The sequence below is a fragment of the Acomys minous genome, assembly GCF_964271855.1.
Source record: "Acomys minous genome assembly, chromosome: 12".
NCBI classification, from domain to species: Eukaryota; Metazoa; Chordata; class Mammalia; order Rodentia; family Muridae; genus Acomys; species Acomys minous.
The window spans coordinates 95,575,030-95,598,252 of record NC_140493.1 but is presented as its reverse complement, the minus strand read 5'-3'; the positions used below and the strand labels follow the sequence as shown (position 1 = coordinate 95,598,252).

Here is a 23,223-nt window from a genome sequence, read left to right as displayed (position 1 = left end):
GGTGAAGGAAAGAGTGAAGAAAGGAAAGTACTATGGTGTGGGGGGGGTGAATACTGCCCTTCAGGATTCAGCATGAAACTCTTATGTCCCTTCATTCCCCCCCTTCAGCCCCACCATGCCCCATGCTCTCCCAAAATACACAGTCATTGTCACTGTAGCTTGTTTTCACCTATATCGTCCCTAGCCACAACTTTTTTTTTTTTTTACTGTGGAGTGCAACTCACAGGCTTGGTGACCGTCACACATGGGTGTGGTATTGGCCAGAGTAGGATGCAGAGGCAGGAATCCCAACCTCCCACCCGGAGGCAACACAGACAGAAACTCATCCATAAGGTGACATGTACATCCAGGGGTCAACGGTCTGTCAGAAACAGATGTGATTTGGAGCTGGGCAAGGGAAAGGTTCCTGGAGGCTAGTGTTCAGGGGTGTTTTTGTGTGGTTGGTATTGGGGAATCAAACTCAGGCCTCCCATTTTTTTTGTTTTTTGTTTGTTTGTTTGTTTTCCGAGATGGGGTTTCTCTGTGTAACCTTGGCTGTCCTGAACTCGCTTTGTAGACCAGGCTGGCCTCGAACTCACAGAGATCCGCCTGCCTCTGCCTCCCAAGTGCTGGGATTAAAGGCGTGCGCCACCACATCCGGCTAAACTCAGGGCCTTTTGTGTGCTGGGCAAGCACTGGGGACAGGCAGAGTCTGGACACACAAAGCTAAGAGGCAGCACATTTGGAGGCGTTGCCCTCTCCCTTTCTCTTAGGAGACCCCGCCCACCACACCTGGTGCTTCACCCATGAGATTCGGCTTCCAGCTTAACTTCATGCACCGGCACCCACTGAACACCTACCGAGTGCCAGGTGTGGTGTGTGATACCTGCCCCAATCCCGTGCCATCTGGTTCTAATAATGTCTATCAAGCTACCTCCCATCCATAATCCCAAATTCTTGCTAATGTTCTTCATCTGGGCCAAATTTCCATCCATGCGTGCCTCATGTTTCTCTTCAACCTAACCCATGGCGGCCTTCCTTTCATCTATCTCCTCAGGCCTCTCTTTTTCTTCCTCCCAGGATTCCTTCCCCCCCCCCAACCCCCAAGCCAGGGAACCTTAGCCACACCTATGTCATCTACCCTGCCCAGGGGGGATGGCTTTTTATTAATTAGCATCAAAATACATCAGACCATTCCCCCAACAGTGGTGCTGATGCAGATAGCACAGCCTGTCTCCAGGAGGACTTCCCATCCATCCATCCATCCATCCAGTGTGGTACCTCATTCTTCCAGCACCACATAGGAGCCACGCCCCCTCCCTACACACACCCATTTAAGCTACATGTCCATCTATTTAAAACAATATATACTGAGTGTTCAACATATGTCAGGAGCTGAGTATATAACGGCAGGGGGTCAGGAGAACAAGAACACACACACACACACACACACACACACACACACACACACACACACACACACCGTGGGGGCGGGGAGGATGCGCGCATAAACCACGGAGGCAAGCCCAGGAACAGTCAGTTCTATGGTAGCAGAGCAATGGGGGATAGGATATGGAGTAACCAGGGCAGTTGGCAGAGCAGGCTCGATGGAGGGGATACAATGGGCAAAGGGCTCAGCAGGTGCAGACTAGAACTGGGCAGCACCCAGGCTCCTGAGGAACAGAAGGAATTGAGTGGAGAGGGAGCTCTGACTTTCACACGAACTCTGGTGCCCCATATTTGACCATGTCCCCTGAATGGGGAAGCCTGGTGGCACTCAGAGGAAGGAAAGCAGGCTACCAAGAAGAGACTTGATACCCTATGAGCATATACAGGGGGAGGAGGTCCCCCTCAGTCACAGTCATAGGGGAGGGGAGTAAGGGGAAAATGGGAGGGAGGGAGGAATGGGAGGATACAAGGGATGGGATAACAGTTGAGATGTAATATGAATAAATTAATAAAATATATTTTTAAAAAAAGAAGTGGAAGGAAAACAAGGCCAGCAGCTAGAATGGAAAAGACTCGTGGAGTTTTTAATTCCTTTTTTTTTTTTTAAAGATTTATTTATTATATACACAGTGTTTTGCCTGCATGTACACTTGCAGGCCAGAAGAGGGCACCAGATCTCAGTACAGATGGTTGTGCGCCACCGTGTGGTTGCTGGGAATTGAACGCAGGATCTTTGGAAGAACAGACAGTGCTCTTAACCTCTGAGCCATCTTCCCAGCCCTTAATTCCCTTTTTATGGTGGGACGTGAACCCATTGAAAGGCTACGTGGACGTGGGCTGCTGCGTTCTGATGGACTTTTCTGTCTTTGCTGGGCTTGTGTTGGTGACACCACTGAGGGGATCCAGGACCCCTCGCGTGCTGGGCAAGTGCTCTGCCTACACAGCCAACCACCTCGGATTCATAGTCAGTAAGACTGTGGGGCTGAGCGACGGGGGACGTCTGTCTGCACAGAGGCAGGACTTTCAGGACCGCCTGCTGTAGCCTTGGCTCCTCGCCAGGAAGCAGAGCCTGCACAGCCCCAGCCTGGCACTTCTTGGTCCCTACCCGTGTCTTCTCCTCCCTTTCTCCCCACTCTGGCTTGCTCTGTGGGCATCCATGCCAGGGAACCAGAGAGCTCCCAAGCAGTGATGAGCGCACATTTGAGGCCAGGTACCTAGGTCACCAGGCATGATGGCCTCAGCCCCTCCCCAGCCCCCTCAGCACAGGCAAGGAGACTGTAGACAGCTGGCTTAGGTGAGCAGGGCTCTGCTAGGCGGAGGCCGAGATGTGGGGGAGCAATGGCCGGGATTTCAGCAAGAGAGTGATCCAAAATACAAGAGCGTAGACACCGACAAAGAAGGGTAGCATGGCGTCTCGGGGGGAAAGCGGAGCCTAGAAGTTTGCTCCAGAGAAAGTGAGGTGGGAGGCTAAGAGGCGATGCCAGGATGGAAATCCGGGGCACAACTATTGACAGTACAATAAAGGACCGGAGGGCGAGTGTGGGGAAAGCAGTCTGTAGAGGTGAGAAGGTCAGAAATGTGTGTGCCCAGGGCCATCAGGAGTAAGGCTGGGGTGAGCTAAGAACCGAAGCCCCAAGCCCTGTTCTGAGGGGGAGTGATAGGGATGGAGTGGAGGCCCCCACAGGGCGTGGACGGCTAGGGGGGGTCTAGAGGAGCCAGAAGTTGGTAGGTACGGTGACGAATCCCTCTAACGCTAGTCCTTGGGAGCCTGGGGCAGGAGGATGGTGAGTTTGAGTCCAGCCTGAATTATACAGTGAAACTCCGTCCCCAGTTAATTTTTGTAAAAAAAAAAAAACGATTTTATTTATTTTATTTATTTATTGCATATGACTACTTAATCTGCAGAAGAGGGCACCAGATCCCATTATAGATGGTTGTGAGCCACCATGTGGTTGCTGGGAATTGAACTCAGGACCTCTGGAAGAGCGGGCGGCGCTCTTAACCACTGAGCCATCTCTCCAGCCCTACCCCCATTAGTTTTTTTTTAAAGATATATGTATTTATTATGTGTACAGTGCTCTGCCTGCATGCCAGAGCCAGAAGAGGACACCAGGTCTCATTATAGATGACCATATGGTTGCTGAGACTTGAACTCAGGACTTTTAGAAGAGCAGCCAGTGCTCTTAACCTCTGAGCCATCTCTCCAGCCCCCACGCAATTAATTTTCAACTGAGGTATAGCTAGCAGAAGAACACTTACCTAGCACAAGCAAGGCCCTGGCTTCCATCCCAGCACTGCACATTAAGGACGAGCAATGGCTTGGAAGCTGCAGAGAGGAGCAGGACCCCCCACCTCCACCCCACCCCACCCCCAAACCCTGAGGTGGTGTTTGCTTTGGGGAGGAATTCTGGGAAGCCTACGCTGGGCCCAATGGGTGGGAAGGCATCCTGAGAAACACAAGGCCCCCAGAGAGGACTGCAAAGGAGTCCAGAAGGCCTAGTGATGTAACTGGGCCAAGATGAGGCTGCTCTTGGCAGATTCTGCCCTTGGCCGAGACAGAAGACCAGTCTCGCTTGTAGAACAGATGTAGAGGCTTTGAAGATGCCTGGGGACACGGTGGAGGATGGAGGTTCCCGAGGTGGGTGAGAAGTTCGCAAGCCTTTGGTACAGATTAATCGGCCTTTCTAAAAGTGAGCTGAGCTTGAACCAAGGAACTCCCAGCATCCTTAGCAGCTGTTCACACCTCCTCCCCAAGTTCAACTCCATCCAATCTGTGGGCATTGGATAATGACTGCCAGTGTGGCCCATAGCTCTGACTGTTGGCCAATCCATGACAGACGGCTGGGAGTGTCCTTGAATCACAGTGCCCTGGCTGTGTTCACATGGCAGCTCGGGGCTCTAGACACGGACATTCCTAAAAGAAGATGAGGGCAAATGAACTGTCCCTAAGGCCCCCACCCTCCGAGTCTTGTTTCTGTAGAGACTCGAGCAGAGGCCATTTTTGCTAGACTACCTCTGACCGGCTATGGTGTAAAAGCAGCCAGGGCCTTAGTGGAGTGACAAGGATAAAGGGTGCCAGTGCCTTCTACACGGGCCGCTCGGCTTTGAAGAGAGAAATCATGGGTACCATATCTCACTTAATTTTTTCCTCTTACTGACTAACGGGTGTGCACGAGTGCGTGGGTTTGTGTGTACGTGGACGCACATGTACCTGTGTACATGTAGAGGCCGTAGGACACCATCGGGTGTCATCTTCTTTGAGACAGGGTCTCTTGTCCTGGAGCTCACCAATTTGGCTGAATTGACTGGCCAGTAAGCCAAGGGACCTACCTGTCTCCACTTGGCAGAGTTAGGATCACAGACACATACCACCAAGCCAGGCATTGTACCTGGATTCTAAGGCTCAAACTTGAGTCCTCGGGACTGAGCCATCTTCCTCGGTCCCCAGGGGCTGGGGTTGCCAAACACAGCAAAGAGAGGTAGGTGGCATTGGGAGCTAAATGTAGGATGTCTCACCATAGAGTCCACACCCTGGGCCCTAGGACTACGTGATGCCACGTGATGCTGTGGTCACCTCAGCCTCTAGGAAATGAAACTCCTTCCTAACCTCGTTTGTTATTTGAGGCTGGCTGTCAGTAACTCCCCTAGTGTGCGGCAGAGGAGGCCTGGCGAAACTGGCCTGGGGGATGTGGGGGAGAAGGTGACCCTGTGTCGGGGATTCCCAGGGAGGGGGAAAGGGCCAGGCACTCAGGGGCCCTTCTCTGTTAGCACTACTTCTGGTGAGGGAGCAGGGACTTAGTGGGGAGTCGGCCTGGGTTTTGGTGGCAACACCGGCCAGGAAAGATCTGTGTGACCTACAGAAGCCACTTCCCTCTTCGCTGTTGTTTCCTCATCAGTGAAATGTCAGGTCGCTTGATCTTTAAGCTCCTCACTCATGCCCTGACATCACCAGAGATCAGTCACGCTGAACCCCTTGCCCCAGGACCTCTCCATCCAGAGCCTGCGAGCTGGAGGTGCACCTTGCCAAGCTGTTGTACAGACACCCCCACCCCCCAACTACCCCTCTACCCCCCCACCCCCACCCCCACCCCCGCTTTCACATGACCTTAGCGCCCCCTGCCATTCCCAGCTTGCTGAGACTGACAGAGAGGGCGGTGCCACTGCTGAGCCCCGCCCCCTCCCAACACCTGCTCTCCTGGCCTGAGCCAGGGCATCCTTCCTAAGATTTCTCTCTGTGTGTGGCAGGGCCAGGCAGGCAGGCACTCTCTGGGTGGGAGCAGCAGTGGGAGGGAGAAAACGGGAAAGTATGAGCCACTACATGCAGACCAGTGTGGGGGCCCAGCATAGACCGTCACTGCATTTGGGACTTCTCGGGAGCTTGTCACAGTAGTTACTAATCATTGTGGGAATTTCAGATTCTGCTTCCTTGCCAGACTGGAAGGACCAATGAAGACTGGCACCACCAGGGCTTGTTCACTGCTGTGTCCCCAAGGCTTGCAGCTGTGACCTGCACATAGGAGGTGTCAATGTCAACTTGCAACTGTTAAAGGAATAAACGGATAGGCGCCCTGAAACGCTAGAGAAAAGGGTTAGGCACACGCAAACGCTATGATAAAAAGCTTTCCAGGGCATCTGACATCATCGCTGTTGACTGTCAGCAGTGCTGGAAACCGAACAGGGCGTCACGGATGCTAAGCGCAGGCTCTAATACTGAGCTAGACCCCGCAGCCCCACAATATTTATTATTAACGTGCCAGCCAAGGGATGCTAGGGATTAAGTCCACGGCAGGATAAATCTGCCAAGCTTAGAAAAGACAAATTCAGAATGGACAGTTAGATTTGTTTTATTCCCCACCTCCAGAAGAATCCACATACTTATTACTGTGCTAACCCATTAGTGTATATCAAAGAAAAAGGGACCGGGCGTGGTGGTGGTGGCGCACACCTTTAATCCCAGCAGCACTCAGGAAGCAGAGGCAGGTGGATCGCTGTGAGTTCAAGGCCAGCCTGGTCTACAAAGGGAGTCCAGGACAGCCAAGATTACACAAAGAAACTCTGTCTCAAAAAACAAAAAACAAAAAAATAACAAACAAAAAAAAAAAAAGAAAGAAGAAAATAAAGAAAGAAAGAAAAGAAAAAAAGGAAATCGTGTTTCCGGTTAAACATGTCCAACTATCATGGCAGTATAAACATTTTTAGTTTGATATGGTAATGGTGATTATTGACCAAGATTAGTTTTGAATTTCACCTAAATAATGAACAGGGGTGTGTTTGTCTTGTTTTTAATATAGTCAATGTATCATGTAATAGGTACATTCGTTATATTTGGTAACCCTGGACCAACCTACATTTCCTAACTCACACCAACCCTAGGACAGAGGAATTAATATTTATTATTTCTCCTCTTTACAAATGAGGGCTCAGCCAGGCACAGTGGCACATGCTTGTAATCCCAGCACTCAGGGAGGCAGAGGCAGGTGGATCGCTGTGAGTTCGAGGCCAGCCTGGTCTACAAAGCAAGTCCAGGACAGCCAAGGCTATGCAGAGAGACCCTGTCTCAAAAAACCAACCATACACAAAACAAAGAAGGGCTCAAGGGCACAGAAGGGATAAGTAGCCTGTCCAAAGTCATGCAGCTAAAAGGTTACCAAGCCAAGGCTAGACCTTTATTTGTGAAAGCCCTACTTTGTTTGTTTTGTAGTGCTAGGGATTGAACTGGAGTGGCGGGGTGTGTGTGTGTGTGTGTGTGTGTGTGTGTGTGTGTGTGTGTGCGTGAATGCTACGTTAACAAGAGTTCTGCCGTTGAGATACTTCCTCAGTCATTTTGTCTGGTTTTACTTGGGGTCTCATGTGTCCCAGGCTGGCCTAGAAATCACTCTGCAGCAGAACCTGACCTTGAACTCCTGATCCTCTTGCCCCAGCCTTCCCGATCGCCAGGGTTACAGGCACACATCACAACGCCCAGTTCCAGCCCTGTTTTCACTTTTTGTTCCGAGACAGTCGCACTAAGTCACCCGGGCAGGGCTGTGAACTTGCGACTGACCGTCAGCACCAAAACACAGCTCTCACCTCATAGAAACAAACCAGGCTTCTTCAGTTAAATACGCACGACCAGCAGAGACCCAGCCCACTGCGCAAGTGGTTGTGTGGAGTTTTATTAGTTACAAGACAAAGAAAATTGTAACTCAGAGTGTTTATCAAAAAACTCTTGCTGGGGCCAAGCAAGTGGGATGTCCAGCAAGTGGGGGAAACACCCCTATAGGCTTCAGATGGTGTCCGACAACATCGTGAATTTGAGCTGGGAGCTCTCCCCTCCCAGGAAGTGTCCATAAACAGGGGCACAGGGCTGGGCTCTGGAACCCAACAGGGAAATATCACCAGAGAAGTAGGATAATCTATTTGAGGGGATCAGAAGGATCCCCAGGGAGGAAGGCTGGGGGTGGGGGTGGGTCGCACACTGCAGCACACTGTCACGTGAGCTTGACTCTGCTCTCGGGAAACAGGTATGTGTGCACATAATACATCTGTAATTCCAAATCCTTGGACCAGGCGTGCTTTGAAACGCAGAACTTCCCAGGTTTTGAAAAAAGCGTTAGCGTTGGGGACAGAGCTCAGTAAAAGTGTTTGGTGTGGAATCATGGAACCTGGGTGCAGCCCCAAGAGCCGGCGTAGAATATGCCAAGCTCAGTGGCCTGCTTCTAACCTCAGCACCGGAGACGAAAGGGCCCCTGTGACAAGAAGAAATCCAGAAGTTTCCGGTCAGTGAGTTAAGCCTAATCTGCCAGCCCCAGGTCTCAATGATAGATAGATCCCGTCTCAAAAAAACAAAGTAAAGAGCAGTCTGAAGAGCGACCTTTGGCCAGCAGACCCACACAGACACGGACAGACACGTGGACATAACCCAAAAGATGGAAAATAAAGCAATTCTAAACTTTCTGAGGCTGGAGGATAAGCTTGGGCTACGAGGTGAGATGCTGGGATGGGGTAGAGGAGGAGGAAAAGGAAGAAGAGGAAGAAGGAGAAGAAGAAGAAGAGGAGGAGGAGGAGGAAGAAGAGGAAGAGGAAGAAGAAGGAGGAGGAGGAGGAGGAGGAGAAGAAGAAGAAGAAGAAGAAGAAGAAGAAGAAGAAGAAGAAGAAGAAGAAGAAGAAGAAGAGGAGAGAAGTCTGTGGGCCCTGAACTCTCCAGGGGCTGAGATGGCCACATCTGTTGTATATTACGTAGCACCTTGGGGATGCTGACTGCGCCAGTCTATCTGAGCAGAGGTAAACCTCCCCAGCATTCTCATTAAGTTGGGAACCGGGGACCATAAGTTGGCCCCCTCCCTGACCCCCAGTTAGTTCGTGTCAAGGTCCACCATCCTAAATTCCTTCATGGACTCTGGATGCGGATTCCAGCGTGGGTGCAGCGGTGCCTGGGAGGAGGCTGGCTGCAAGCAGAGGTGGATGCCAAGGAGTTTCCACAGAGGAAAAGCGGCAGCCTCGAGCCCGCGGGACGTGGCAGGGCGAGCTGCACCCCCATCCTGTAAGCGGGCGTTCCTGAGCTGCTTGCGCCCTGAGTCACTGGCCCGCAGCGGAGTGTCGCTCAGGAAGGCAGCGGGCCAAGGGCGGCGGGTGGCGGGCGGGCGAGGGCACAGCCGAGACCAGTGCCCTGTGACTCAGCGAGACCCTCAGGGGTTCAGCCGGGCCAGACTGCTGCTGGGCCTGGTAGGGGACGCCCTTCTGAGACTAAGGGCTCGGTGGCAGCCTCCAAAACGGGATCACTTCCGTGTCTGTGTAGTCTGTATCAACCCTTTCGATGTTTTGCTCTTGGTTTTAAATGGGCTCACTTTGTAGACCAGTCCTGCCTCAACCTCCCAAGTACCGGAAGTGCAGGCACGCACCATCACACCTATTTTGATTTTAATCCGTCTCTTATATAATATATTCATGCTTGGAAAATGCGAGATAACAGCGGTCTCAGACATAGTTGCACACCAGTGTTCCTATCAGTATGGCTCCTGTGAGCCTAGGGAGTGGAAGCTTTGAGTGCTAGAGCAGGGTAAATGCGCGAACGGGACGCCATGTGCACAGACAGGCCCTATTGGGAAAACAGAACATGATGGCGCAAAGCCTATAGTGCGAGCACTCAGAAGACTGAGGCAAGAGGATTGCTGCAAGTCAGAAGTCAGCCTGGCCTACATAGTGGGTTGGCATCCAGAGTGAGATCCTATCTCAAAATAAACAAATGGATAGATAGATAGATAGATAGATAGACAGACAGACAGACAGACAGACAGACAGACAGACAGGAAGAAAATGCAGAGATGAATAAGAGCAAGGTACAGTGGTAGGTAGGTGTGGGGATGCCATAGTGGATTTTTTTTTGTTTTTTTGGGGGGGGGGTTGTTTTTGTTTTTGAGACAGGGTTTCTCTGTGTAGCCTTGGCTGTCCTGGACACAATTTGTAGACCAGGCTGGCCTCGAACTCACATCGATCCACCTGCCTCTGCCTCCCGAGTGCTGGGATTAAAGGTGTGCGCCACCACGCCCGGCTACTTCATATGCTCTTAAATAGCAATTCAGTGGCACAGGAGAGATGACTGCTCTTTTTTTTTTGGTTTTCTGAGACAGGGTTTCTCTGTGTTAGCCTTGGCTGTCCTGGACTCACTTTGTAGACAAGGCTGGTCTCGAATTCACAGGGATCCGCCTGAGTGCTCAGATTAAATGCGTGTACCACCACACCCCACTTACCCACTAATCTTATAGAAGACCCAGGTTCAGCTCCCGGTACCCACATGGGACTCCTAACAGCCTGTAACTCCTAAGTCATCTTCTGGGCATCATATACCTGTGAGCACATGCATATAAACTCACAGAGGCCGGGTGTGGTGGCGCACGCCTTTAATCCCAGCACTCAGGAGGCAGAGGCAGGTAGATCTCTGTGAGTTCGAGGCCAGCCTGGTCTACAAAGCGAGTCCAGACCAACCAAGACCACACAGAGAAACTGTCTCCAAAAAAAAAAAAAAACTCACAACAAACAAACAAACTAGTGTGATTCCACTTCCACAAGACACATAGATGGCCATGCTCACAGAGGCAGAAGGGAGAACCGTGGTTGCCAATATTATGATCTAAAGTGTAGTGTTTCGGTGCAGCAAGAGAAAAAGACCTTTGCAAATGGATGGTGGTAATAGTTCCGAGTGAGTTCTCACGTGTGTGCCCACACACATGGAGGGAGGGAGGGGGAGAGGATATGAAAGAATTTAATACCACTGAGCTGAACTCCTAAAAATGGCTAAACCTAGGTGGGCATGGCCCCCGTATCTCAGTTGCTTGGGAGGCTGAAACGAGGTGGCTTTACTTGAGGCCAAGAGTTTGAGACCGTCCAGGGTATCAGAATGAGACTCTGCCTGAACAACAGCAATTAAAAAAAAAAAAACAAAAAAACCCTCAGCGACATGGTGGCGCACACCTTTAATCCCAGCACTCGGGAGGCGGAGGCCGAGGCAGGCGGATCTCTGTGAGTTCGAGGCCAGTCTGGTCTACAAAGTGAGTCCAGGACAGCCAAGGCTACATGGAGAGACCCTGTCTCAAAAAACTAAAAAAACAAAACAAAACAACAACAACAACAACAAAAAACCCAAAAAAACTCAAGGGTTAAGTATTGAGCTTATTTTACGATTTAAAAGGAAACTGAAACAGACAAGTCCCTCTCCCCATCCGACTTCCAACCCATCCACTCCACATTGGAATCATGTGCCTGGAATTACATGCTTTGGAAATTATTCCATATTGTTGCACATGTTTAATTATTAACTACTCCATACTGTTCCTGTTTGCTGCTGAGTTGTGTTTTGTGACATACGTTTCGTATTTTGCTTATGCGCTCACCAGTTGATTGGGCATTCAATGCTTCAGATTTGTCGTCATCGTTATGAACATTAATGTGTAGGTCCTTGTGGGTATGTACTTGTGATTCTCTTAGACATCAATGAATAGAAAGAATTATTAGGCTATCTGCTTACGTTTGTGTGTGTGTTGTGCACACGTGTGCTTGTGTGTGTACATGCTTGTGTGTATGTGTGTACACATGTGTGTGTGCATGCGTGTGTGTGTGTGTGTGTGTATGTGTGTGTGTGTGTGTGTGTGTGTACACACGTGTCAATTTTGCTAAAGATAGAACTGAGCGTCTCAAGCATGCTAGGCAAGCACTCTGCCACTGAACTTATACCTCAGCCCCAAGTTTGTGAATTTGTTTGTTTGTTTGTTTGTTTGTTTGTTTTTTGAGACAGGGTTTCTCTATGTTATCTTGGCTCTCCTAGGCTTGCTTTCTAGACTAGGCTGGCCTGGAACTCATCTCAATCCGCCTGCCTCTTCCTCCAGAGTGCTGGGATCAGAGGTGAGCGCCACCACGCCCAGCTCAAGTTTGTGAGTTTTAAGAAAACTCAGAATTGTTTCCCAAAGTAGTTAAACCATCTTACTCACTCCCTGCCAGGAGCAGGCAAGAATGCTAATGTTCCCATATTCTCACTGAATTTTTAAAACTTGATAGCCAAGCCAGTGCATCATTGTGGCTTTGTGTTTCCCTCACAATGGATGGCACTGGGTATTCATATAATATCTTTGGTAAAACCATCTGTTGGAATCTTTTCTCTACTTTAAAATTTTGTCTTTTGCCTCATCCGCTGTTTTGGTTTTTGCTCTGCTTTGCCTGAGACAGCTCTAGCTGAGGAGCTTAAGCTAGCCCAGAATGTGTTGCCTGAGATGACCATCCTCCTGCATCAGCTCCAAGGTGCTGGATTATAAGTGTGCAACACCGTGAGTTAGAAGAGTTCGTCCTCTTGTAGCTCAGTTGAAGCCCGTCATAAGCCTTAGTTTGTTTAACTGGTTTATGGTCCATGATCTCCCCCCCCCCCCGCACCCCCCACCTTCCTCCCTCCTGACTTCCCTCCTTCCTTCTTTCCTTCCTCTGGGGCTGAGACTTGTAACCAATGGCTTTGCATGTACCAGGCAACCCCTCTACCATTTAGCTCCATCCTCAGCCCCAGATACACTACGGAAATTTCAAACCTTCAGAGGGTGGTTTTCCTCCCCCTCCCCCCATCAGCAGTGGCAGAACATGGTGGCTGCCTGGATCGTAAGTGCCCTGTGTCCCTAGGGGTATATATAAAAGACAGTGCGGTTTGTAAGAGGCTTCAAGTACTGGCGATGGGCCCTGCCAGCCCAGGTTTTCCTTCTGGGAGCTGTCCAGCAGGAACAGAGGTAAAGGGGCTGTGGCAAAGGGAAACAACTTAGGAAGCCGGCTGTGTGGGTGTGGTCTGCCTTGATACAGGGCAGAAGGAGAATGGACCAGGAGGCCCAGCTTGATGCTCAGGAAGCCAGGCCTGGCAGTACCAGTCATCAGTGGACATGGAAGACTCTTGGTGTGCTCTGCTCTGTCCCCAGCGGCTTTCTTCAAGAGCAACAAGTGCTCTCAATCCCTGAGCCATCTCCCCAGCCCCAGCCATTTCATGAGGGGCGTGGGCCACCATGCTGACAACAAATGAAACCCTGGTACCTGGCTCTGAGGTGCTGGGATGACTCACCTGCAAATCTCCATGGAAGCCAGCATACACTTCTTCACACAGGCGTCTTTTTCATCCATACAAGGCCGGACAAATCTGGTAAGTCTCCAGTCATCTGTCCCTTGCTCAATGACCTAGAGGTCCGGGAAGCTGCCTTCTACCGGTTCCGCTATTTAAAAAGCCATGATCTCAGGTTGGAAGAGATGGCTCAGAGGTTAAGAGCACCAGCTGCTCTTCCAGAGGTCCTGAATTCAATTCCCAGCAACCACATGGTGGCTCACAACCATCCATAATGAGATCTGATGCCCTCTTCTGGCCTGCAGGTGTACATGCAGGCAGAACACTGTATACATAATAATAAATAAATCTTTAAAAAAAAAAAGCCATGATCTCAGTGGCTGCAGAGGAACAGAGAAAACTGAAGAGTTGGAGAGCAGGCCACCAAGAGGCTTCTAGAGCCTGCATATGGGATGATGCCCCTCCCCCCCCCATGGAAAGGTAACAGAGGCACATAAGGAACACAAGAGTTTGGGCTGGGTACCAAAGTTAAAGCTAAGCTCTTCTGTCATGGGCTGGGCTCTATGAGCCTTTCTTTCACCCTGTACAAAGTGGGAAAAGTCCCCACTTCATGAACTGCTGCAAAACCAGACCGGCTTTTGCTCACACTAATGCCCAGCCCGTGGGGGTCCATTAGCAAGTGGACAGGGCTAGATAGCTCCTGAGGGGCAGCGGGTGGCGGGAGGGGCCTGGAAAGTTGATGATGATGCTCAGCATATGACTGACCTCCCCAAGGAAGGTCTGGGCTGTGTGGCTCAGTAGCAGAGAAGTAGCCTACCTCACAGGAGGTAGGGAGAGAGGAGAGGGGAAAAGGGAGAGAGGGGGCCACCAAGAAGGAAGAGGATTACAGATGGCATCACAGCTGCATCAGGCACTCCATTTACTTAGCAGCCCCGCCCCTTTCCTGCTTCTGCCTGAGGTCTCATGTTCTTTTCCCACCCCTTCTTTTTTTTTTTTTAAGATTTATTTATTATTTTGTACACAGTGCTCCGCTTTACAAGCCAGGAGAGGGCGCCATATCACATTACAGATGGTTATGAACCACATGGTGGTTGCTGGGAATTGAACTCAGGACCTTTGGAAGAGCAGGCGGTGCTCTTAACCACTGAGCCATCTCTCCAGCCCTTCCCACCCCTTCTTAAAGGACCCCTTCTAACTCCTATCCAATGAGTGTGTCTACTTCCTACTCCCCGGGGGGCACATGTGAAGCCATGGTGTAGCTGACAAAAAGGTCCTCCGCCCTCAGCTGAGGAAACGGCAAACAGTGAACCAGTGCGAAGGGGGTTGTGTCCCCTGACGTTGCTGTCACCCCCGCTCATGACAAACGAGGCACCCAAAGACTGAGTGCCTTCCATGTGGAGACTGCCTCACCCCTGAACAGCTTCTTAGAGGCCATCAGGTTTAGGTGGATAGAAGAAGAGGGGCCCCTGGATGGCAGAGTAAAGTGGTAGGGGATGGCGGGGAGGGGGATTGAAGGGCAGACAGTGATGGAGCCCCTCTCTTCCCAACAGCCCCCCTCTAGTTTGCAAAGTACAGGACCAGCAAGGACCCTGAAATGCTTCGTGGCAGGGCTACCAAAATCTGAGCTCCCTTCCCGGTATTAGCTGTCACTGGGAAACCGTTAGGGAGCTGGGACATTTCCAGACCTCTTTGGCCCTGTGACAGGTTCTTACCAACGGAGCTGAAATAGCCTGTGTCACCTGGGCTTGGTGTGTGCGTGTACGTGTGCGCGCGCACGCACATGTGTGAGCCATTCAGAGGCAGATGCCCTATGTCTTCCCTTACTCCTCTCCATCTTACTTTTGAGACAGGCTCTTGAGTGAGCCCGGAGCTCACGCATTCAGCTAGAGTATTCATTGAGCCCTGGGTGTCCGCCTGCCTGTCTCCCAGCCACTACCATCCAAGGGCTGAGGTTACAGACTGCGCCATGGCACCGCCCAGATTTTTCATGGGTGTGAGGATCTGAATTCAGGTCAGCAAGCGTGTACAGAGAAGCACTTTGCCCAGGGAGTGATCATCTAAGCCCCCTGGGCCAAGCTTCTGAGAAGTGGCAGTTGTGGTTCTCACAGAAGTCTTTTTTTTTTTTTTCTTCATTCCCACAAGTCTGCTGGAAAAGGAAAAGAAATAGAGCCTCAGAGGTGAAAAGTCTGGTCTCTTAAGTTACTGAGGGCAGGACAGCCCAAGGTCTGTTTGTTACAGCGGCCAGTATGGACGTACCACACAGCTGAGGGTGCATTTCTTTAAAGGGCTTTGAGTGCACTGTGAGGGGACAGAGGGATGGAGACCTCCTCTGGCACAGCTCCCACCTCAACCCTTTTGCTTTCCAACAGGGAAGCTCTCTTGTCATCTTCTCCTCTCCTTCCTCACCCACGCGCTTCTCATGCCGACAGTGATGGGACCCAGGCCGGGTGGGGCTGGGGCTTGTCCCACTTTTCTGCTTCTCAAGAATCTTCCCTCATTGCATGAGCTGGGAGTTTTGGCTGCTTTGAGAGACGTGGGCAGCCGACTCTGTAACTGGGTGGAGCACCGTGAAGAAATGAAGCTGGTGACAGTCAAAGAGACAAAGATCCGAGGCAGTGAGAGTCAGGCAGTACGCTTGGGGTAGGGAGAGCCCAGGTTTCGCCTTCCATCTTGCTCTGTAAGTGGAGACAGGTCAGGGCGGAGGCGAGGTAGCTCCTGTACCACTAAACTAGTTCATCAGCCCTCAAGGGCCGTGTTCATCCTAGCCTAGGATGGCAGCTCTGCCTGAGCGCTGGGGAGATGGCACTTCTAGGAGGGTTCTAGGGAACAGGGGTATTCTCCCAGGCCCCTCAGCATCACCCTGACTTCTCTTTTCAGGAGAATGTTGAGGAAAGGGCACCTGTCAGGGATAGGGAAGTCAGCCTCCCATGCTGCTACTCATCAACCTCCCTCTGGTCACGTGACCGCCTTCCTCCCACCTTCTCAGATCTACAAGTACCGGTAATTGTCACCTCTCCGGCTCCCACTTCCCCAAACCCACAATATCTCGATGAACTGTCTTTTCCCGTTGCTGTTATGATGTTCAGCTCTGCGGCCGGTGGTAGAAAATGTGATTTATAAAATTTCCATTCACCGTGATATTTTTATGTTGAGGCCGGCCTCAGACTTACTATATAGCTGAGGCTGGCCTCGAACGCCTGATCTTCTGCCTCCACTTCTCAGGGTGGTACAGGTGTGTACCACCACACCCAGCTATAACAGCATTTAAAGATATTTTTTACATGTATTTATTTTTGTGCCCCTCCCCCCACCAGACAAATGTACACTTCACAGCACACACATGGAGGCCAAAGGACAACCTGCAAGAGCCAGCTCTCTCCTTATACTGCGGAGTGACCAGAGGTAGAAGTCCAGTCATCAAGCTTTGGGTGGCAAGTGACCTTATATGCTGGCCCACCTCTGCCCTACAGTGACCTTATATGCTGGCCCACCTCTGCCCTACAGTGACCTTATATGCTGGCCCACCTCTGCCATACAGTGACTTTATATGCTGGCCCACCTCTGCCCTACAGTGACCTTATATGCTGGCCCACCTCTGCCCTACAGTGACCTTATATGCTGGCCCACCTCTGCCATACAGTGACTTTATATGCTGGCCCACCTCTGCCATACAGTGACTTTATATACTGGCCCACCTCTGCCCTACAGTGACCTTATATGCTGGCCCACCTCTGCCCTACAGTGACCTTATATGCTGGCCCACCTCTGCCCTACAGTGACCTTATATGCTGGCCCACCTCTGCCCTACAGTAGTATTTTTAACAAAGCACAAAATCCTTAGGAATAAGTTTCACAAAAGGTTTCTAAGACCTCTACCGTGAAGACTAAGAAAGGTGGCCAAGAGGTACCGAGGAAGACCTAAGTCAGTGTAGGATGTAGCTCAGTTAGAGAGCACTTGCCTAGTGTGTGGAAGGCCTTGGGTTGCGTTGCTTGCATCTGCACGTGTGTGCACATATGTGCACCTTAGCACGCCTTTTCAGCAGACTATGTCAGAACAGCCACATGCTCCTCCAGGCAAAACTAAGCATTAGCATCTTCTTTCTCTAACCACTCATAAAAGTCTTAGAAATCAACCAAAAACTAAAACCGTGCGTTCTCTAGAAGACAATGTGGGGAGATCTCTTTGGGACTTCAAACAGGCAGAGAGACCTTAAAATGCACCAGAGGAAGCAAGAAGCACTTTTTTCCGAGACTGACAAATCAGATTTCATTAAAATTTAAAAGTTCCTTTAAAAATTTTTATTTCTATGTCTTATTTATTAACGTGTGTGTGTGTGTGTGTGTGTGTGTGTGAGTGTGTGTGAGTGCACATGTCATGATGAGTGTATAGAGGTCAGAGGTCAACAGGAGTTAGTCTTCTCCTTCCAGGATATAGGTTTCAGGAATAAAATCCAGGTTGTCAGAAATAACAGGAGGTGGCTCCATCCAATGACCCACCTCACTGGCCTAAAATTTTAATAGCTGCGTGCATTAAAAACTATACATAAGGGGCTGGAGAGATGGCTCAGAGGTTAAGAGCACTGACTGCTCTTCCAGAGGTCCTGAGTTCAATTCCCAGCAACCACATGGTGGCTCACAACCATCTATGACGTGATCTGAGGCCCTCTTCTGCAGGTGTGCATGCAGGCAGAGCACTGTATACCTAATAATAAAGAAATAAATCTTTAAAAAAAAACTATACGTAAGTGTCACACCAAAGCAGTGGCTCTCAACCTTCCTAGTGCTGCCACCCTTTAATACACATCTTCATGTTTTGGTGACCCCCCCAATCATAAAATCATTTTGTTGGCTACTTCATAACTGTAAATTTGCTATTGTTATGAATCATAATGTAAATATACGACATGTGAGCCCTATTAAAAAGGGTCATGACCCACAGGTTGAGAACCACTGCACTAGAAGAAGTAATTGGAAAACATATCACATAAAGGACTTGTAAACAAAATAAATAAAGAATCCTCACAACTCGACAACAAAAAGACCAAAACTGTCTTTAAAATGGGCGAAATGTTTGAGTAGAAACTTCATAAAGGAAGATATACCAACAGCCAAGGAACACACAAAAGATCCACTCGATCTCACCTGTCATCAGGGAAATACAAAATAAACTGTGCGATGAGGCACCAACATCCTCCCACCAGGAGAGCTAAAATTAAAGTCTGACTCCGTGTGTTGGCAAGAAAAGCGAAGCCATGGGGATTCTCACGCAATGTTGGTGAGTCTGTGGAAAGACACAAGCGCTACAGAAAGATGTGGTGATTTCTTACATACCAAAACACAGAGATAGCCAGCAATCCCGCTCTTAGGTATTCACATCGCATCCAAGAATGGTCAAGGCTTTCTGTGTCCAGACTCCACTGGGAGCAGCCCGGTGACCCCCTACAGAGTGGAAAATCCTCCTGACACAAGCCTCGGATGGAATATGACTCCTCAGTAAAGGAGGTCAGCCGCCGAACAACAGCCACAGGAAGGAACGAGCGTCCTATGATGATGAGGGAAGGAAACCCAGGGGGCCTTTCTAACCTCATCCGAGTTTTGTGAAGACCCCAAACAAACGAAGCTAATCTAGGGTGAAAAGATTAGAGAAACCTGAAAGTCAAACGGCGGAACTTTCTGGAGAGTTCGGAATGCTGTTCCCCCCCACCCTCCCCTTCACTTTCTAGACCAGGCTGGCCTCGAACTCACAGTGATCCTCCGCCTCCTGAGTACTGGAATTAAAGGCATGTGCCACCACACCCAATTTACCTATCCATTTTTTTTTTAATGTATGTATGAGGGTGTATATGTTTGAATGTTTTTCTCTGTTTTCAGTTTGGGATTTGGGTGTGGGCAGTGCTTGCTCAAGTCCTCATGCTAGCAAGGCAAGCTCTCAGCCAACTGAGCCATCTCCTCAAGCCCTGTCCTTTTTTTTTTTTTTTTTTTTTTTTTTTTTTTTTTTTTTTTTGTATTTCATAAAAGGCAGAACACAATCTGGACCATTTGTTTTTTCTTTAAAAAAGATTTGTTCGGCCGGGCGTGGTGGTGCATGCCTTTAATCCCAGCACTAGGGAGGCAGAGGACAGCCTGGACTACAAAGTGAGTCCAGGACAGCCAAGGCTAACACAGAGAGACTCTGTCTCGAAAAACCAAAATAAATAAATAAATAAATTAATTTGAAAAATAGGTAGTGCATTGTTAACAAGTAATGTTTGTCTATTTAGATATACTGAGATAGATAAGTCAATCGATTGATAAATAGATATGATTATGTACTAAAGTGAACAGATGGATGGGCTTCAAATACTTCATAGATCTACAGAATAATAATAACAATTTAATAATAAAGAGTTTTTCTGACAGTCACATCTGCTCCTGGCAGCACCTCCAATCTACCTCAATGAAGATGATGAGCATTAAAGAAACAAGAGTGGCAGAGCAGCCACTGGACAGAGGAACTGTTCTTACCTCTACTGCTGATAGCAGACTGACTGTCCCAACTGTGATCAAGCATAACACTGAGAAATTGGCTGTCCAGCTTTGCAGAGACTAGGTGGGTCAGTCTTTCAAAATTTCTGCTTCACAGAACAGTCTGTCAGATATTTTGGGCTGGCAGGCTAAAGTCTGGATGCCTCAACAAAAGGGAAAAATCTGTGACTGTCCAGGCAGTCGATTCTCTCTGTCTGGAGGTTGTTTGCTTTAAGAAAATTTTAAGCTGGGCAGTGGTGACACATGCCTTTCATCTCAGCACTTGGGAGGCAGAGGCAGGTGGATCCCTGTGAGTTCAAGGCCAGCCTGGTCTACAAAGTAAGTCCAGAACAGCCAGGGCTACACAGAGAAACCCTGTCTCAGAAAAAAAGAAAGAAAGAAAGAAAAGAAAAGAAAAAAGAAAAATTTGACAGCCAGGCGTGGTGGCGCACACCTTTAATCCCAGCAGAGGCAGAGGCAGGCGGATCGCTGTGAGTTCAAGGCCAGCCTGGTCTACAAAGTGAGTGCAGGATACCAAGCCTAACACAGAGAGACCCTGTCTCAAGATACCAAAAAGAGAAAAGAAAAGAAAGAAAGAAAAAGAAAGAAAAAAGAAAACTTTGGACACTATGATAAGACTCAGTAGGATAAGATAGACAGTGAAATAATTTCTCCAAGATTGCCAAATACAAATGAAATGATCCTTGTAAATATAGCTTTTACTAGATAATTCTCATAATTATTTTTATCGTATATAGTTCATTATTTTTAATAGAAAGGGGGATATGCCGGGTGGTGGTAACACGCCTTTAATCTCAGCACTCGGGAAGCAGAGGCAGGTGGATCCCTGTGACTTCAAGGCCAGCCTGGTCTATAATGCGAGTCCAGGACAGCGAAGGCTACACAGAAAAACCCTGTCTCAAAAACAAAAAATGACAAAAGTGGGGGGAATATGTAGTGGGTGTACACATGTTTTTTATTTGATCTCAAGTGTGGGATGGGGAACAGACTTGTGAGAGAACAGGTGATGCTTATCCACTAGAAGATGAACCACTTTGTGGGGGGGGGAGGGGCAGGGGCGCTTGGTTTTTGCCAGCTGAAACACATCTTAGTACAGACTCTGAGAGGATATATATATATATATATCTCCAAACATGGGGCTGGGCTTTTGGGGTCTTGGTATTGTTTGACTGTTTATCGCTCCACTTTGGAGATGCTCCTAGAGAGACCACTCCAGAGAACACTTCAGGGCTCTGGGCTCTGGCTGCTGTTCCAGGTTCCAGCAGCAACTTTGGTTGAATTGCTGATCCTGCTGAAATCCTTTTGACTACACCAAGAGAATCACTCCCAGGAACTGAGTGTAAAAAGGTCTACTTCTCCTGTTCCCATGAACCTCTTTTCTCTCCCATCCTGGGTAGGTGGGTTGAAAGGGGTATAAACATTAAAGAACCTCAAATAAAGTAGGTTTAGAAAAGGTCGAAGCCTACGAGAACAACTTCTCCAAAGGATGCTATTTCCTCTCTCACTCTCCAAGTGCTCTGGAGCCGGCAGTCAGCTGCTGTCTTCATCCCTGTTTTTCCTGCAAGTCTTTTCTCTCCCCTTCACTCATGAACGCTGCTCTATCCTTTGAAGTCTTAAGGCCACTGGCTGCGCCATCCCTCAGTGCTCCTGACCAGCCTCCCAGGCCACTGTCTTGGACTCTAAGACAGTGTGCTCTCCCCACTCCGCCCTCCGCTCTCCACCCTCCGCCCTCCACTCCTGTCAACACTTGTGATCTCATTTCACTTGGGTAAGACTCTGGCTGCTCGGTCACTGTCACGTGACTCCTTTACTTTCAAAGCTCTGTTTCTCCACTCCAAATCATGGTGAAGGCTAGCCCATTCACACAGCACACTCTGGGCGTTTGCCACGTCCGGCCTCTCAATTGCGGCACCCCGAACTTGGACACCATTTCCCACCCCTCCACTGTCTGGCCCTACTCTTGTTTGTGATGGAAGATTCCTCCCTCCTTACCTTCCTCCCTCCCTCCCTCTCCCTCTCTTCCCCCATCTTTTCTCCCTCAGGGTCTTTCTCCTGTTCTCCCTTCTGTCTTTCCTTCCAGAGAATTTACTGAGCACCCTGCAGCTGTTTGGGCTCAGGTCACAGCACAGACTAAAGCTGACTTTTCATGAAGCGCTCTATGGAGGAAGCCGAATGTCACCATCCCATTCCTCTCCTAAACCCTCCATGTCCCCTCGTCCCTTCCCAACAGGACACCCAGCCTTCTGCCTGCTTTACTTTTTTTCTTTCTCTTTTTCTTTTTTTAAGACAGAGTTTCTCTGTGTAGCCCTGGACTTTGTACCCCAGGCTGGCCTCGAACTCAGAGATCCACCCGTCTCTGCCTCCCAAGTGCTGGGACTAAAAGTATGCACCACCACCACCATCCAACGATCTTATTTCTAATAAACTGTTGCGTTTGGATTTTTCTCGTATACCTTCTGAATGAACCTTAAATGAGGCGTGATCTCACCTACAGGGCTGCGGGGGACTTGAAGGCAATGCCAGGATCTGTTTGCTTCGAAGTGCTTGGCGGAACCCGTTCTACATAAATGCTTGTTGATGCGAGGGAACGCCTGACAACAGCCGGAGGCACAGACAGAGGGTCCAGCCTGAGCACCAGCCTGGTTATCACTGAGTTCCGGGGCTCTGCCTGTGAGGTCCCAGGTAGGAAAGGTAGGGTGGGAGGGAACCTGAGGAGCCGAGAGTGCCGGTAAGGATTCTTCTGTCTGTCGTGAGCTGACAAGCTTTCTGATCAGGGGCACAGCTGGAGCTCATCACCGAGCTTTCTTCTTTTTGTGATAGTTTGTTGGGGCTGGAGAGATGGCTCAGTGGTTAAGAGCACTACTGACTGCTCTTCTGAAGGTCCTGAGTTCAATTCCCAGCAACCACATGGTGGCTTCACAAACCATCTGTAATACAATGCCCTCTTCTGATGTACATAAAATAAATAAATCTTGTAATAGTTTGTTAAGACACAGTCCGTACTCCATACAGTTTACATTTAAAGTGTTCAGTCGGGGCTGGGAAGACGGCTCAGTGGGTCAAGTGGTTGCTGTGTGAGATGAGAAATGGAGTTTGCGTCCCCAGAATCCACGGCCTCCCCCAGGGTTTCCGGTTCTGTCATTCTAGCCAATCAGGGCCACCCGGTGCCCTGAGAGTCTCTGTCTGTAAAGATAAGGTGGAAAAGCAAACAGAAGACACTGACTTCTGGCCTCCACACATGCAAGTGGTCTCTCACACACGGGTGCATACACATGCACGGCAGAGTACACGACAAGGTGGTTTTCAGTGTATCTACAGAGTTGTACAACAGCTGCTGCAATAAAATAAATAGCCCAGGCCGGCCCAGAACTCATTAAAACTCTTAGGATGACGTCAAATTCCTGATCACCCTGCCTCCCACCCACTATGTGCCAGAATTATAGGCACAACCACACTGAGGCCTATAATCAATTTTTAGAATGCTTTCACTGCCTCAAAAAGAAATCCTGACTAGGGCAGGGCAGCTCATAATCCCAGACTTGGGAAGCGGAGGCAGGAGGATAGCCACAAGTCTGAAGCTATGTAGTGTTGGGCTATATCGTGAGTTCAAGGCCAGCCTGTGCTATATAGCAAGACTGATGTCTTGGGAGGGGAGAAGGAAGTGGAGGAGGAGGAGGAGGAGGAGGAGGAGGAAACTATTGTATAACTTT

At 49.5% G+C, this 23,223-nt stretch overlaps 1 long non-coding RNA gene across 1 annotated transcript in view; it reads right to left on the bottom strand.

Moving 5' to 3' along the window:
• Window positions 1–9,810: 9,810 nt before the first annotated feature.
• Window positions 9,811–23,223, bottom strand: part of LOC311579865 — a 77,620-nt gene continuing 64,207 nt past the window's right edge. The window contains exon 2 of the long non-coding RNA XR_014773276.1: window positions 9,811–9,961. This is a non-coding gene — a long non-coding RNA (uncharacterized lncRNA). The remainder of the gene's footprint in view (window positions 9,962–23,223) is intronic.